This window comes from Mus caroli, chromosome 6 (assembly GCF_900094665.2).
Source record: "Mus caroli chromosome 6, CAROLI_EIJ_v1.1, whole genome shotgun sequence".
Taxonomy (NCBI): Eukaryota; Metazoa; Chordata; class Mammalia; order Rodentia; family Muridae; genus Mus; species Mus caroli.
In genome coordinates, this window is record NC_034575.1 from 42,680,049 (window position 1) to 42,696,394 (window position 16,346).

Here is a 16,346-nt window from a genome sequence, read left to right on the forward strand (position 1 = left end):
GATAGTGGGTTTTCAGCGGGCACACTAGGAAAGGGGATCACATTTGAAATGTAAATAAAGAAAATATCTAATAAAAAATTTAAAAAACAAATTAGGATAATGTATATACGTTAGTTTTAATCCCAGATGTGGAATATGAGCCGGGCTTCAACACCTGCTAACTATAATTGCCTTGAGATCTTTATTTTCATCAGCTGCAGATAGTTTATGTTTATATTCTGTGGACTCTTGAAAGAATATAAATATGAAATTTCACAGAGGGCTTTTGGTAGCTGTTGTTTCCTGGCTGTTTCAGGTTCATGCTGGTGCTTTTGCTAATGCTATTTCTGAATTGCAGAATTGCTATATTGCTGGATTGCTGGGTTCCTGGGTTGCTGGGTTGCTGAGTTTCTGGATTGCTGGGTTTCTGGTTACAGATCTTCTGAAAACCAAGATTGAACTGGCCCTCAAAGGAACTCAACAGTCCTAGTCAGCAGGAAGTAGTCTAAAGAGGTCTAACCCCCTTTCCCCTCTAACCTTCTTTCTCTCCTACCTAATGTTGAAGTGTGGGAATGGACTGTTGTGGTATAATGGTTGAAAGGGTGGCAGATAATAGAACACAATAAGGTAGCCAAGAAATCTTCTTATAGGTGAGCATCTGTGGGGACTCAGTTGGAGAATATCTTAGTAAGGCTTTCCATTTCTATGAATCGAAATCATGACCAAGGTAACCTCTATAAAGGACAATATTTAATTTGGGCTGGCTTATAGTTCAGCGGTTAAGTTTATTATCAACACAGGGACAAGCATGATGGCATCTAGGCAGATATGGTGCTGGAGAAGAAGCTGAGCGTTCTGCATCTTGATCCAACTACAGCCAGAAGAGGCTGTCTTCCAGGGAGCTAAGAGGAGCATCTCAAAACCCACAGTGATGCACTTCCTCCAATCAAAGACACAACAAGGCCACACCTCCTAATAGAGCCATTCTCTGGGTCAAGCATATCCAAACCACCATAGAGAATCAGTGTGCATGGCTGGAGTCCTGCTCTGCTTTCCTCCCGCGGTTTTCCTGCAAATTCATGACCCCCTTTAAAGTCCCAAATCTACTCGAGCCTTCAGCACATTTTTGTATGGAGGATCTTTTCTATGATTTTTTTCACCCTCTGGTTTCTTGCCTTATCATTTTCTGTTCCTAAATTTTAAATAAATACTGCAAATCTGAGAGGTTTTATTTTATTTTATTTTTAACCCCAAGCTGAAGCGAAACCATCAGGTCACAATCAGGAGGGACCAGATATAAAGACTGGCTATTTGAATAGTCAGAGCTCAGCCTACAGAATCAACCTATGTGGGACCAGGAATCTCTACTTGTGGACCCTTCTCCTGGAAGCCCCCACAATGAGTCTAAAGACCACAGAGTTGTCAAAGATGTAAGAAAGGAACATAGCTAAAGGATGTAGTCTGAACAAGAAGAGGATTCAAATAGGCCCTTGCACAACTTCTCTGATTTGCACAAGCTGATGAGGGCAATCACAGAATGCTTCTTCTTGGGAAATTTTCCATTCAGATTTTATCTAATAAATATAGTTCTGCTGTATATATTATTTATAAAACAAGGCTTTTGCAAAGTAGTTAAAACATTATACAAAAGAAGCAAGGTACAAATCATTGGGGGATTCTTAAAGATATGTAAGCAATAACAGGAGTTTCACAGAAGTATTGCAGACATAGAACATAAAGTTACCATTGCTTAATTCACCATAGAGTCAGCAGAGGCTTAATATCCAGTTTTGAGAGAAGTCATGTGTGTGTGTCCCCAAATAAACTATTTTTAGGAAAAAAACTGTCATGTTATTAGAAATAGAAAGCATACATATGGTATTTGGTGACTACCAACTATAACCCCACTGCAGGGTTTCAGATGAATATTTGAGAAGATTTCTAGATTAGGCATAAGATCTTCTTAGGCTCTATCAAAAAAAAATGCCAGTAAAGGCTCATGTGAGGTTTCTCTTTCCAGTTTGGGGAGGTGCCAATATCCTGAAAAATGTCAATGGAGTCTGTCACTGACATGACAATACACACGAGGGACAGGGACACTGACCCCATCACTGTACTGATTTGACTCCGTGGTTGATTTTATGGAATGTCTGTCACATAGTACACATAGTCACTGTACTAGAAAAATCTGAGACCATCAGCACAGTGGAGAGAGGTTTTTGCATGTTCTCTCTGCTTTCCTAAAAAGAACAGGCAGAGGAGCTCTCCATGGTATAAATCACAGATGTAGTACGGTCAGGCTCTGCTTGGCCCTTCACACTGAGCTCTAGCAACATCTGCCAAAAAAGTCAAGATCTGATATGCACCCAGAGCTGATCCTGTGCCACAGCTCTCCAGACCCAAATCCCTCCCAGAGAGAACTGATTTCTCAGGAGTACTGACACACAAGCTTACAGGAGGGACAAGCCAAAGTCAGAGACAGCAAGACCAGCTAACACCAAAGATAACCAGCTGTCAAGAGGCAAGGGCAAGAATATAAGCAACAGAAATCAAAGCTACTTGTTATCATCAAAACCCAGTTCTCCCACCACAGCAAGCCATGAATACCCCAACACACCAGAAAAGTACATCTCATGGTGATGAGAGAGGACTTTAAGAAGGAGATAAATAACTCCCTAAAAGAAATACAGGAGAACACAGGCAAAGAGGTATAAGACTTTCAAGAGGAAACACAAAAATCCCTTAAAGAATTACAGGAAAACACAATCAAACAGTTGAAGGAATTGAACAAAATCATACAGAATCTAAAAATGGAAATATAAACAATAAAGAAATCACAAAGGGAGACAACCCTGGAGATAAAAAACCTAGGAAAGAGACCAGGAGTAATAGATGCAAGCATCACCAACAGAATACAAGAGATAGAAGAGAGAATCTCAAGTGTAGAAGATACTATAGAAACATTTGACACAACAGTCAAAGTTAATGCAAATTGCAAAAGGGTCCTAATCCAAAACATTCAGGAAATCCAGGTCACAGTGAGAAGACCAAATCTATGGATAATCGTGAGGAGTGGGTGTGGCTGCAGTCCCAAGATGGCGCCTGGGACTGCAGCTAAGTCTTATGACTTGCACCTGACTTCCTCATACACCTGAAAATAAGCCACGGCCATCTTGAGAGCTGCACAGGTACACCATGATGCTGGCGGTGTAAACAAGTCCATATTTGGTGGAGACATGCCCCTGCCGCCCTGATTGGCTGAAGCTGTGTGCCTGGTGAGGCGATGTGGTCTGCTGTGAGTGGATGGGGGCTGAGAGTTAAGCAGACCTCCCTTGGTTCTCAGGGTCCCCATAGCAGCATTGAGGCGTTCCTGCAATAAAGGCTGTTGAGAAGAATCCGACCGTGTTGTGTCTTCCTTGCTGGCCGAGGTGGGCACAACATCTGGTGGCCCGTATGGGGACCCGAGGATGATCTCGTGGATTCAGAACTCTTCAGCCGAGGAATGGTGGTACTGGTAAGTCTCCCAAATTGATCCCCGGGTTAAAGGGGGATATGGTTTTTATGAGCAAGAGAAAGAAAAAGGGCGAGAAAGAGAAAGGAAAAGAAAGGAAAGGAAAGGAAAAAGGAAGGAAAGGGAAGGAAAGGAAGGAAAGAAAAGGAAGGAAGGAAGGAAAGGAAGGAAGGAAAGAAAGGAAGGAAAGGATTGAGACGATAAGGTTCCTAGTTTTGGGACAAGTTAAGGTTCCTGGCTTTGGGACAAGTTAAGGTTCATGAGTTACGCTTTTTTCTCCCATTGACCCTTTGTGGGTAGGTCTGACAGTTTTGGTCTTGTTTGTTCTGCTATATGGACTTTATTACTGTTTGAATTGTCAGGCAGTCAAGACAGGTCAGAAAATCCTTACAGAGCAACAAGAGAGTATGTTGGAAGAGGAGAAGGGCTTAAAAAGAAAAAAGAAAAAGAGAGGAGACACAGTGTTATCAGGTGGACAGAAAGGACAAAAGAGCCAAGGCAGAGGAGGAAGGCAAATTAGCTTCCGCGCCCCCTCCCTATCCCTCCTTGGCAGCCACCTATAGGCTAACCTTCTGTCTGGAGGTTTGGAGAGAGGTTAGATTCTCCTTGCTGGGATGTCCTATTTTCACCGACCAAGCAGGGCAGAGATATCATGAGCCTCTAGATTGCAAAGTAATCAGGAATTTAGCTGAGTCCGTGCGGACTTACAGCCTAACTGCCTCCTATACTGTGGCTCAAGTAGAAGGCTCGAATAGACACTGCATGACGCCATCCGATTGGGCAGTCTTGGTGAAGGCATGCCTTTCACCTGGGCAATATTTAGATTGGAAAGCCTTCCTTATTGAATTTGCAAATGAACAGGCAGCAGCTAACTTTGCTGCAGGAAATCCAGCATGGGATAGGGATATGCTGCTTGGCCAAGGTCGCTTTGCACAACAACAGACAGGATATCCAGTGCAGGTGTTTGAGCAGGTGAATCAGATTGCCATAAGGGCGTGCTGGTGTTGACGTGGACTGTTTGTGTTTCCCCAGGATCACCGATGACAGCTGTGGGTCCCAGACCGGCTGACCAGAGCAATTCAAAACAAGCAGAGCTATGAGGACGTGGATGTTCCTGTGGCTGGGAATGCTCCCGCTAGTGAGAACTGAAGAGCTTTGTGTTCCTGAGGCCCATGCCATTGATGCATTCAAGTGTTTCCTCAATTCTTTACATCTAATGCTTCACTACAATTGCCTTTTTTCTATGCAGCTAAAGGGATTGTTGTGTTTTCAGATGATTCGAATGAGTGATTATGTTCAGCTGTATCTACTAAAGCTAATGCTACCTGGACTTGAGGGGTGTGGCCTGCCAGTATATCCAAGGGCAATGGCACTATACCCTCCCAATCTAGTTGCCCCCCCCCCTTCCTTTTTGTAGGAGTGTTCCTGATTCCCTTCCACCTTGGGCAGTGCTCCTTATATGTATGGTTGTTATGTGGGGTGAATGGTACTTGCCTCAGGGCTGATGGGAGCCTTGTAATAGTGTGTGTTTGGTGTATGTGCCGGGTGCAGTGTGTGCAGGCCCGCACTTCTGCCATGGTGGCATAGGTCTTTGCTGCAGTGGAGGCGGGACAATCTCCTCAGATTTGGCTTGCTGCTCTAAAGAAATAATGCTGTGTTATGCCGTGGGTTGCGAGGCTAAGCACTGCACAGAGGATAGCTTGTTGTTGGCATCCTGTGGAAGGCACGTCTGATTGCATGAAGGTTCAGTGTCCTAGTTCCCTTCCCCCAGGAAAAAAGACACGGGAGCTGGCCAAGACCTCTCTGGGTGATGAGCCCAAGGCATGGTTTTGTGTAGGGCCCCTATGCTTGCACACTGGGGATCAGACCTCTACCTTCACCCATGAGGCTTGCTTGCAGCAATCAAAATCGGGCCAATCAGCGTCCTGGCCTTCTGGTGCACCTGCCACATGCAGACAGGACAATCTCCCCATGTGTGGCTTGGCATGATAGAGAAGTAGTCAGTGACAGATAAGACTCCCTGGGCGTGTCACCAACCTAAGACAGGGATCAAACCAATGCTGTTTGTCTCCCAAGGATGGGTAAGGGGCATTGCTGCAGGGGGCAATCTAAGACAGACATTCTCTCTGCCAAAAAAAGAAAAAAGGGGGAGATGTGAGGAGCGGGTGTGGCGGCAGTCGCAAGATGGCGCCCAGGACTGCAGCTAAGTCTTATGACTTGCACCTGACTTCCTCATACACCTGAAAATAAGCCACGACCATCGTGAGAGCTGCGCAGGTGCACCATAATGCTGGTGGTGTAAACTAGTCCATATTTGGTGGAGACATGCCCCTGCCAACCTGATTGGCTGAAGCTGCATGCCTGGTGAGGTAACGTGGTCTGCCATGAGTGGATGGGGGCTGAGAGTATATAAGCAGACTTCCCTGGGTTCCCGGGGTCCCCATAGCATCATTGAGGCATTCCTGCAATAAAGGCTGTTGAGAAGAATCCAACCGTGTTGTGTCTTCCTTGCCAGCCGAGGTGGGCGCAACAGATATAGAAGTAGGTATAGAAGAGAGCAAAGATTCACAACTTAAATATATTCAACAAAATTATTGAAAACTTTCCTAACCTAAAGAAAGATGCCCATGAACATACAAGAAGCCTACAGAACACCAAATAAATTGTACCAGAAAAGAAATTCCTCCTGTCACATGATAGTCAAAACACCAAAGGCACAAAACAAAGAATATTAAAAGCAGCAAGGGAAAAAGGTCAAGAAACAAAGGCAGACATATCAGAATTAAACCAGACTTCTTACGAGAGACTAAGAAAACTAAAAGATCCTGGGAAGATGTCATACAGACTCTAAGAAAACACAAATGCTAACCCAGACTACTATGCCCACTAAAACTCTCAATTACCATACATGGAGAAACCAAGATATTCCATGACAAAACCTAATTTGCACAATATCTCTCCACAAATCCAGCCCTACAAAGGATAATAGATGAAAAACACCAACACAAGGAGGGAAACTACAAACTACAAAAAGCAAGAAAGTAATTTTCTCTCAACAAACTAAAAAAGAAGATAACCAAACAAACATAAAAATAGCATCAATAATAACAGGGAGCAACAATCACTATTCCTTAATATCTTTTAACATCAATGCATACAGTTTCCTAATAAAGAGACATAGACTAACAGACTGGATATGTAAACAGGACCCAGCATTTTGCTGTATACAGGAAATAGACCTCAGTGACAAAGACAAACACTACCTCAGATTAAAAGGCTGGAAAACAATTTTCCAAGCAAATGGTCCCAAGAAACAATCTGGAGTAGCCATTCTAATATCTAATAAAATCAACTTTCAATCAAAAGTTATAAAAAAAAAAGATAAGGAAGGACACTTCATACTCATCGATGAGAAAATCAACCAAGATGGCCTACAATACAACTTATGGACCACATGAAGCTCAAGAGGAAGGAAGACTAAAGAGTGGATACTTCAGTCCTACTTTGAATGGGGAACAAAATAATCAAGGGAAGTAGAGGGTAGGAGATACTTGGGAAGAAGAGAAGAGTAGGAGAGGAAAGAGGGGAAGAACCAGGTATGGGAGGAGATGGAGAAGATGTACAGAGGGTCAGGAGATTGAACAGAGGTGTGTAGCAATGGGGAATGGGGAACTAGGGGTAGTAACCACAAAGTCCCAGATGCAAGAAATCAAGAGCCTTCCAGGACCCCACGGAGATGACATTAGCTGAAATGCTCTACAAAGGGGAGGGAGAACCTGTTGAGATCATAACCAGAGGCTAGGCATAGTCCCCCAGTTGATGGATGTAGCCACCTACCCATCTCCAAAATTTAACCCAGAATTGCTCCTGTCTAAAGGAAATACAGGGACAAAGAGTGGAAACAGAGACTGACGGAAAGGCCATCCAGAGACTGTCCCACCTGGGGAGCCATCCCACATGCATACACCAAACCCAGACACTATTGCAGATGCCAAGAAGTACTTGCTGACAGGGGCCTGATACTGCTGTCTCCTGAGAGGCTCTGCTAGATCCTGACCAATACAGATGTGCATGCTCACAGCTATCCATTGGGCTGAGCCTAGGAATCCTAATAGAGGAGTTAGGGGAAGGACTGAAGGAGCTGAAGGGGCCTTATCTGGCATCAATGGGAGGGGAGGCCCTTGGTCCTGTGAAGCCTTGATGCCCCACTGTAGAGGATTGCTAGGGCAGTGAGGCAGGATTGGATCACTGGGTGTGGAAGTGCCTTCATAGAAGCAGGGTAAGGGGGCATGGGATAGGGGTGTACAGAGGGGAGACCAGGAAAGCTGATAAGGTTTGAAACATAAATAAATAAAATATCCAATTAAAACAAGTCAAGATCTTTTTTGGGAAGTTTATTCCAAGAGATAACATTTATAATGGGGACACAAAGCTGCCACAGTACATATGCTGAGCCATTGGACAGATGTTAGCCATGAGCCACCAAAGGATACAAACCAGGCCAATGAGCAGCTTAGGAAACCTGTGATATATGATCTTATACTCCCTCTCCACTCTGAGAGCCTGTGAATGTCCACATTTCCAGCTCTGATGGACCAATTGGGCATCGACAACTATAATGTATTACCAGGACAATATCCCCTACTCCATTTTCTTGAGGGTCTTTTCCTGATCCNTGACTGCCATGTCCTCATGAATGACCAGCACTCTCCTGCTGTGGTCCTCCCTGAGGCAGGAGGCTTCAGCTAGTGCTGCTTCAGCCTTCAACTCAAGTAAACTCATATGCAACACAAGGGCTACTTAGCTGGCCTGTGGAGTTGAATGAAGGCAGGAGTGGACAGAATGGAAAGATCTCTGTCTTCTAAGAGTTCCTTGGTCAGATTCTCTAGTAAGAACAAATTAAAACACTCCTGCTCAATAGCCAAGTCATTCAGTCACATTTACATATCTACAAGTCAACCATAGCTACAGATATGAAGAAGGACATCTGCAGACCATGGTCACTGAAACATGACACAGGACAGTGGTTGAGAACATGTGATCAGCAGGTAACAGATTCTTGGAGCAGGGCTTGTTTGAGATTGGTTTCCTATGTCTTCCTCTTATAACTTTGTAGTCTCCCTCATTAGCACAGGTCACCTGCACTGCCTCACCCAAGGATTTAGAATATATAGTGACATCTATAATGTGCTAGAGGACACACCTCCTTCAGACTGGACTCTTTCAGGGCAATGGGGTAGCAGTGAGTCAGTGGGTGGGGGAATGTCTTCATGGAAGCAGGGTAAGGGGACATTGGATAGGAACTTTGCAGGGGGAAACCAGGAAACCTGATAAGATTTGAAACATAAATAAATAAAATATCCAATTAAAACAAGTCAAGATCTTTTTTGGGAAGTTTATTCCAAGAGATAACATTTATAATGGGGACACAAAGCTGCCACAGTACATATGCTGAGCCATTGGACAGATGTTAGTCATGAGCCACTAAAGGATACAAACCAGGCCAATGAGCAGCTTAGGAAACCTGTGATATATGATCTTATACTCCCTCTCCACTCTGAGAGCCTGTGAATGTCCACATTTCCAGCTCTGATGGACCAATTGGGCATCGACAACTATAATGTATTACCAGGACAATATCCCCTACTCCATTTTCTTGAGGGTCTTTTCCTGATCCNCAGTGCATCTGTTTGTTGAATTGCATTTGCTGAGAACCACTGATGGTTTTCTCTAATAAAACCTAGCTTTTATAGGTTCAGGAAACTCACTATACATTCTCAAAACCCTGAAGACTTGCTAACTAGAAAGACTCGAGATTCATGAACACAAGAACCAGCTGTCACATGAAGGATCTGATGAGTAATAACACAGCTGTAGCATCAATGGGTTGAGTCTCCAGCCATGAGTCAAGAGAGAAAGTGCATCTCTACCATGAATGTGGGCAGTTATTCCAAAATCCCATGAAAAGGGGGCACCTGGATTTGAACCAGGNACCTCTTGATCTGCAGTCAAATGCTCTACCCCTGAGCTATACCCCCAATACTAATAGAAGGCTTAATTAATATAGTTACACCCACATCACTTGTAACATATGCATCATCCTTTGAGAACTTCCAGGCTGAGTCAGAGAAAGCACATCACTCTCCTGCATAAAAAGTCACAGGCTCCCTCTGAAATGGAAATGTAAGAATTCTTTGGAAAAGTGGTTGGATGGTGTTTTGCTTGGGCAAAGACATGAAAGTGGACATAGATGTAAAAGGCTCAGGTAGACTTCAGAAGGAACATTTCACTGAAGCAGACACAGGAGAGAAGATGTTCTGCTAAGGCAAGCACATCAAAGAACACATGTTGAAGGACTCTTTGCTAACCATATGAATGTATTGGTCCACACATTGTGTATTTGAACTCCGCTGTCAGAACTCCATGAACTGATTGGATACACATGCTGCGGCAAGGCAGTGGAGGACACATGATGTTTGGAGGGTATAAATAGGACTCCATTGAGTGATGGAGAGAGAGAGCTTGGCTTGCTGTTACAGCTAGCTGTGCAACATTCATGTTTATGCATCTTCACTGTTCTTCACTTCCCTGAGAATGGCACAGCCAAGAACTTCTCCTGGCGTTCCTGTTGATCCCTCCTGCTCACTAGAGCCAAGGCTGAGCCCTGGCTGTCTCTGCTAGGTAGTGCCACCTCTGCTGGTTCGTGTTTGCTATCCCGACTCTGTCAAACTGGACTGCTACTGTATCCGTGAGGTGCTTGTGAATGGATCGAGCTGCTACTGCCTGCTAACCTATGAACTGAAATGATGATTTCCAGAAAATACAGATGGGAGTTTTTCCAAAGATCCTTTCTAAATAGGTCTACTTCCCCCATGTCCTTTCTTTTCCACTACCTCTGGTGGGTTCCAAGGAAGGTTAAAGTATTTAGAACCATCATTAAAACGTTTAAGAATCATCATTAAAAACAGAATTTCAGGGGAGCGAACTCTGCAGCCAGTCCCACAGCACCTAGAGGAGGCTCCACTCCCAGGCACTCTAGCATGCCTGGGATCTTAGGATCAGGTTTGAGTAGGACACAACATCTGTTCCAACACAACCAGGACTAACTGAGACCTGCAGGATCCAAGGATTCAGGAACCTCACCTGACCAGCTTGGGTTCCTTTCTATCTGGGCCAGTTTACCTTGGGAGAGAGCTCTGCGTCCAGTCCCACAGCTCCCAAAGGAGGCTCCACTCCCAGGTGCTCTAACACAGCCAGGATCCTAGGATCCCAGGAGCTTGGTCACACCAGGATCTCAGCATCCCAGAGGCAGCTTGACTCCCAGGAACTCTGACACCCCCAGAATCCCACGATCACAGAATTCCAGATTCACAGGATCACACAGACAGCTGAACTATGAGGGGTTCTGACACAACCAGGACTACAGGAAAGACAGGCTCCAGTCAGATATCGAGGGCAGGTGGCATGAGAGATATTCATATGATGGGAGGCAAGCATAAGAAAATAATGCAATTGAAAACAAGGTTACAGGGCATAATCAGAACCCAATTCTCCCACCATAACAAGTCCTGGATATACCATCAATGGAGAAGCAAGATTCATATCTAAAATCACTTCTCATGATGATGATAGAGCACTTTAAGAAGGACATAAATAACTCCCTTAAAGAAATACAGGAAAACACAGGCAGAAGGTAGAAGCCATTAAAGAGGAAACACAAAATCCCTTAAAGAATTACAGGAAAACACAATCAAACAGGCAAAGGAAATGAACAAAAGCATCCAAGATCTAAAAGTGGTAATAGAAACAATAAATAAATCACAAAGGGAGACAGACAACCCTGGAGTTAGAAAACCTAGGAAAGAGATCAGGAGTCATAGATACAAGCATCACCAACAGAATACAAGAGATGGAAGAGAGAATCTCAAATGCAGAAGATACCATAGAAAACAATAACACAACAGTCAAAGAAAAAGCAAACGGCCAAAGCTCCTAACCCAAAACGTCCAGGAAATCCAGGACACAATGAGAAGACCAAAGCTAAGGATAATAGGTATAGAAGAGAATGAAGATTCCCAAATTAAAGGGCCAGTCAATATCTTCAACAGAATTATAGAAGAAAACTTCACTGACCTAAAGAAAGAACATACAAGAAGCCTACAGAACTCCAAATAGACTGGACCAGAAAAGAAATACCTCCTGTCACATAATAATCAAAACACCAAAAGCACTAAACAAAGAAAGAATATTAAAAGTAGTAAGGGAAAAAGGTCAAGTAACATATAATGACAGGCCTATCAGAATTATACCAGACTTCTTCACAGAGACTATGAAAGCTAGAAGATCATGGGCAGATGTTATACAGACCTTACCTTAAAAGAACATAAATACCTTCCCAGGTTACTATACCCAGCAAAACTCTCAATTACCATAGAGGGAGAAACCAAGATATTCCATAATGAAACCAAATTTACACAATATCTTTCCACAAATTCAGCCCTACAAAGGATAACAGATGGAAAACACCAACACACGGAGGGAAACTATACCCTAGAGATAGCAAGAAAGTAATCTTTCAACAAACCTAAAAAGAAGATAGCCACACAAACATAATTCCATCTCTAACAACAAAAATAAGCAGAAAGTAACAATCACGTTTCCTTAACAATCACTTTTCCTTAATATATCTTAACACCAATGGACTCAATAAAAAGATGTAGACTAACAGATTGGCTACAAAAACAGGACCCAATATTCTGCTGCTTACAGGAAACCCATCTCAGGGAAAAAGACAGACACTACCTCAGAGTAAAAGGCTAGAAAACAATTTTCCAAGCAAATGGTCCCAAGAAACAAGCTGGAGTAACCATTCAAATATCAAATAAAATTAACTTTCAACCAAATGTTATCAAAAAGGAAGGACACTTCATACTGGTCAAAGGAAAAAAATCTATCAAGATGAACTCTCACTTCTGAACATCTATGCTCCAAATGCAAGGGCATCCACAGTCAAAAAAGAAACTTTACTAAAGCTCAAAGCACACATCACATCCCACACAATAATAGTGGGAGACTTCAACACTCCACTCTCAGTCAAGGACATATCATGGAAACAGAAGCTAAACAGAGATACCATGAAACTAACAGAAGTTACAAACCAAATGGATCTAACAGATATTTATACAACATTTCATCCTAAAGCAAAAGAATATACTTTCTTCTCAGCACCTCATGGTACCTTCTCCAAAATTGACCATATAACTGGTCACAAAACAGGCTTTGACAGATACAAGAAGATTGAAATAATCCCATGCCTCCTATCAGATCACCACGGACTAAGGCTTGTCTTAAATTCCAACAAAAACAGTGAAAGACACACATACACATGGAAGCTGAAAAGTGCTCTACTCAACGACAACTTGGTCAAGGAAGAAATAGAGAAGGAAATTAAAGACTTTTTAGAATTTTGTGAAAATGAGGAAACATCATACCAATGGGACACAATGAAAGCAGTGGTGAGAGGAAAACTCATAGCTCTAAGTGCCTCCAAAAAGAAACTGGAGAGGGCTTATATTAGTGGCTTGAAAGCATACCTGAAAGCTCTAGAACAAAAAGAAGCAAATACACCCAAGAGGAACAGACAGCAGGAAATAATCAAACTCAGGGCCAAAATCAAGCACATAGAAACAAAAAGAACTATACAAAGAATCAACAAAACCAGGAGCTGGTTCTTTGAGAAAATCAACAAGATAGATAAACCCTTAGCCAGACTAATGAGAGGGCACACAGACAGTATAAAAATTAATAAAACTAGAAGTGAAAAGGGAGACATAACAATGGAAACCATGGGAATCCAAAAAAGCATCAGATTAAACTACAAAAGTTTATACTCAACTACATTGGAAAATCTGTATGAAATGGACAATTCTCTAGACACATACCAGGTACCAAAGGTAAAACAGGATCAGATAAACCATCTAAACAGTTTCATAATTCCTAAAGAAATAGAAGCAGTCATTTATAGTCTCCCAACCCCAAAATGCCCAGGACCAGATGGGTTCAGTGGAGAATTCTGTCAAACCTTTAAAGAAGGCCTAATACCAATACTCTTCAAACTATTCCACATAGTAGAAACAGAAGGAACACTACCCAATTCATTCTATGAAGCCAGAATTATGCTTATACCTAAACTACACAAAGACCAAACAAGAAAGAGAAATTCAGAACAATCTCCCTTATGAACATTGATGCAAAAACACTCAATAAAATTCTTGCCTACTGAATTCAAGGATACATTAAAACTATCATCTATCATGATCAAGTAGGCTTCATGCCAGGGGTATGGAATATTTCAATATATGGAAATCCACCAACATAATCCACTATATAAATGATCACAAAGCAAAAAAGCCATATGATCATTTCATTAGATGCTGAAAAGGCATTTGACAAAATTCAGCATCTGTTCATGTTAAAAGTCTTGGAAAGATCAGGAATTCAAGACCTAAACATAGTAGAAGCAAAACCCAGCAAACCAGTAGCCAACATCAAACTAAATGGAGAGAAACTTGAAGCAAACCCGCTAAAATCAGGGACTAGACAAGGCTCCCCACTCTCTCCCTATTTATTCAATATAGTACTTGAAGTTTGAGCTAGAGCAATTAGACAACGAAAGAAGGTCAAAGGGATACAAATTGGAAAGGAAGAAGTCAAAATATCACTATTTGCAAATGATATGATGGTATTCATAAATGACCTCAAAATTCCACTAGAGAACTCCTACAGCTGATAAACAACTTCAGCAAAGTGGTTGATATAAAATTAACTCAAAGAAATCAGCAGCCTTCTTCTACTCAAAGAATAAACAGGCTGAGAAAGAAATTATAGAAACAACACCCATCACAATAGTCACAAATAATATTACATACCTTGGTGTGACTCTAACCAAACAAGTGAAAGATCTGTATAACAATAACTTCAAGTCGCTGAAGAAAGAAAAATTGAAGAACACTTCAGAAAGTGGAAAGATCTCTCATGCTCATGGATTGGCAGAATTAATATAGTAAAAATGGTGATCCTACCAAAAGCAATCTACAGATCCAATGCAATCCCCATCAAAATTCAAAATCAATTCATAAAGTTAGAAAGAGCAATTTGCAAATTCATTTGGAATAAAAACCAACCCAGAATAGAGAAAACTATTCTCAACAATAAAACATTTTGTTGGGGAATCACTATCGCTTACCTCAAGCTGTATTACAGAGTAAAATGATAAAAACAAAACAAAACAAACAAACAAAAAAAACAAACCCTGTTTGTTATTGGTACAGACACAGTCAGGGAGATCAATGTAATAGAATTGAAGACCCAGAAATGAACCTTCACACCTATGGTCATTTGATATTTGACAAAGGAGCTAAAACCATCTGGTGGGAAAGACAGCATTTTTAACAAATGGTGCTGGTTCAACTGTTGGTCAGCATGCAGAAAAAAATGCAAACTGACCCATTCTTATGTCCTTGTACAAAGCTCAAATTCAAGTATATCAAGGACCTCCACATAAAACCAGATACACTGAAACTTATAGAGGATAAAGTGGAGAAGAGCCCCAAACACATGGCCACAGGGGAAAATTTCCTGAACAGAACAATAATGGCTTATGCTCTAAGATCAAGAATTGAGATACGGAACCTCAGAAAATTGCAAAGCTTCTGGAAGGCAAAGGACACTGTCAATAAGACAAAATGGCCACCAACAGATTGGGAAAGATCTTTACCAATCCTACATCTGACACAGGGCTAATATACAATATCTACAAAGAAGTCAAGAAGTTAGACTCCTGAGAATCAAATAACCCTATTAAAATGGGGTACAGAGCTAAACAAAGGATTCTCAACTGAGGAATCCCGAATGGCTGAGAAACACCTAAAAAATATTCAACATCCTTAGTCATCAGGGAAATGCAAATCAAAACAACCATGAGATTCCACCTCATACTAGTCAGAATGGCTAAAATAAAAAACTCAGGAGACAGCAGATGCTGGTGAGGATGTGGAGAAAGAGGAACACTCCTCCATTGCTCTTCGAATTGCAAGCTGTTACAACACCTCTGGAAATCAGTTTAGTGGTTCCTCAGAAAATTGGACATAGTACTACCTGAAGATGCAGCAATACCCCTCCTTGGCATATACCCAGAAGATGCTGCAACATGTAATAAGGACACATGCTCCACTATGTTCATAGCAGCCTTATTTATAATAGCTATGAGCTGGAAAGAACACAGATGTCCCTCAACAGAGGAATGGATACAGATAATGTGGTACATTTACACAATAGAGTACTACTCAGCTATTAAAAGCAATGAATTCATGATATAGCTGTCTCCTGAGAGGGCCTGCCAGAGCCTGACACATACAAGCAGATGCTCACAGTCCACCATTGGACTGAGCTCAGGGTCCTCAGTAGAGGAGTTATAGAAAGGACTGAGGGAGTGAAAGGGTTTGCAACCCCATAGGAAGAACAACAATATCAATCAACCAGGCCACAAGAGCGCCCAGGGACTAAGCCACCAAACCAAAAAGTATAGATTGCTCTGGCTGCATACATTGCAGAGGATGGCCTTGTCATGCATTAATGGGAGGAGAGGTCCTTGGTCCTATGAAGGCTCAATAGATGTCCCAGTATACAGGATCTGATGGCAGGTAGGTAGGAGTGGGTGGGTGGGTAGAGGAACACAGGCATAGAAGCAGGGCTTCTATGTTGTGCCTAGAAAGTCCCTAGTTCTCCCTTATAGTTCCTGCCTTCTGTTTAACATCATATCTACATATCTACAGGTCAACAGAACCAGAGAAACTAG

The 16,346-nt window shown here is 42.2% G+C and overlaps 1 non-coding gene across 1 annotated transcript; it reads right to left on the minus strand.

Annotated features, from left to right (window-relative positions):
- Positions 1-9,456: 9,456 nt before the first annotated feature.
- On the minus strand, positions 9,457-9,528 carry Trnac-gca. The gene has a single exon. It is a non-coding gene; the product is annotated as a tRNA-Cys (tRNA).
- Between the last annotated feature and the right edge of the window lie 6,818 nt (positions 9,529-16,346).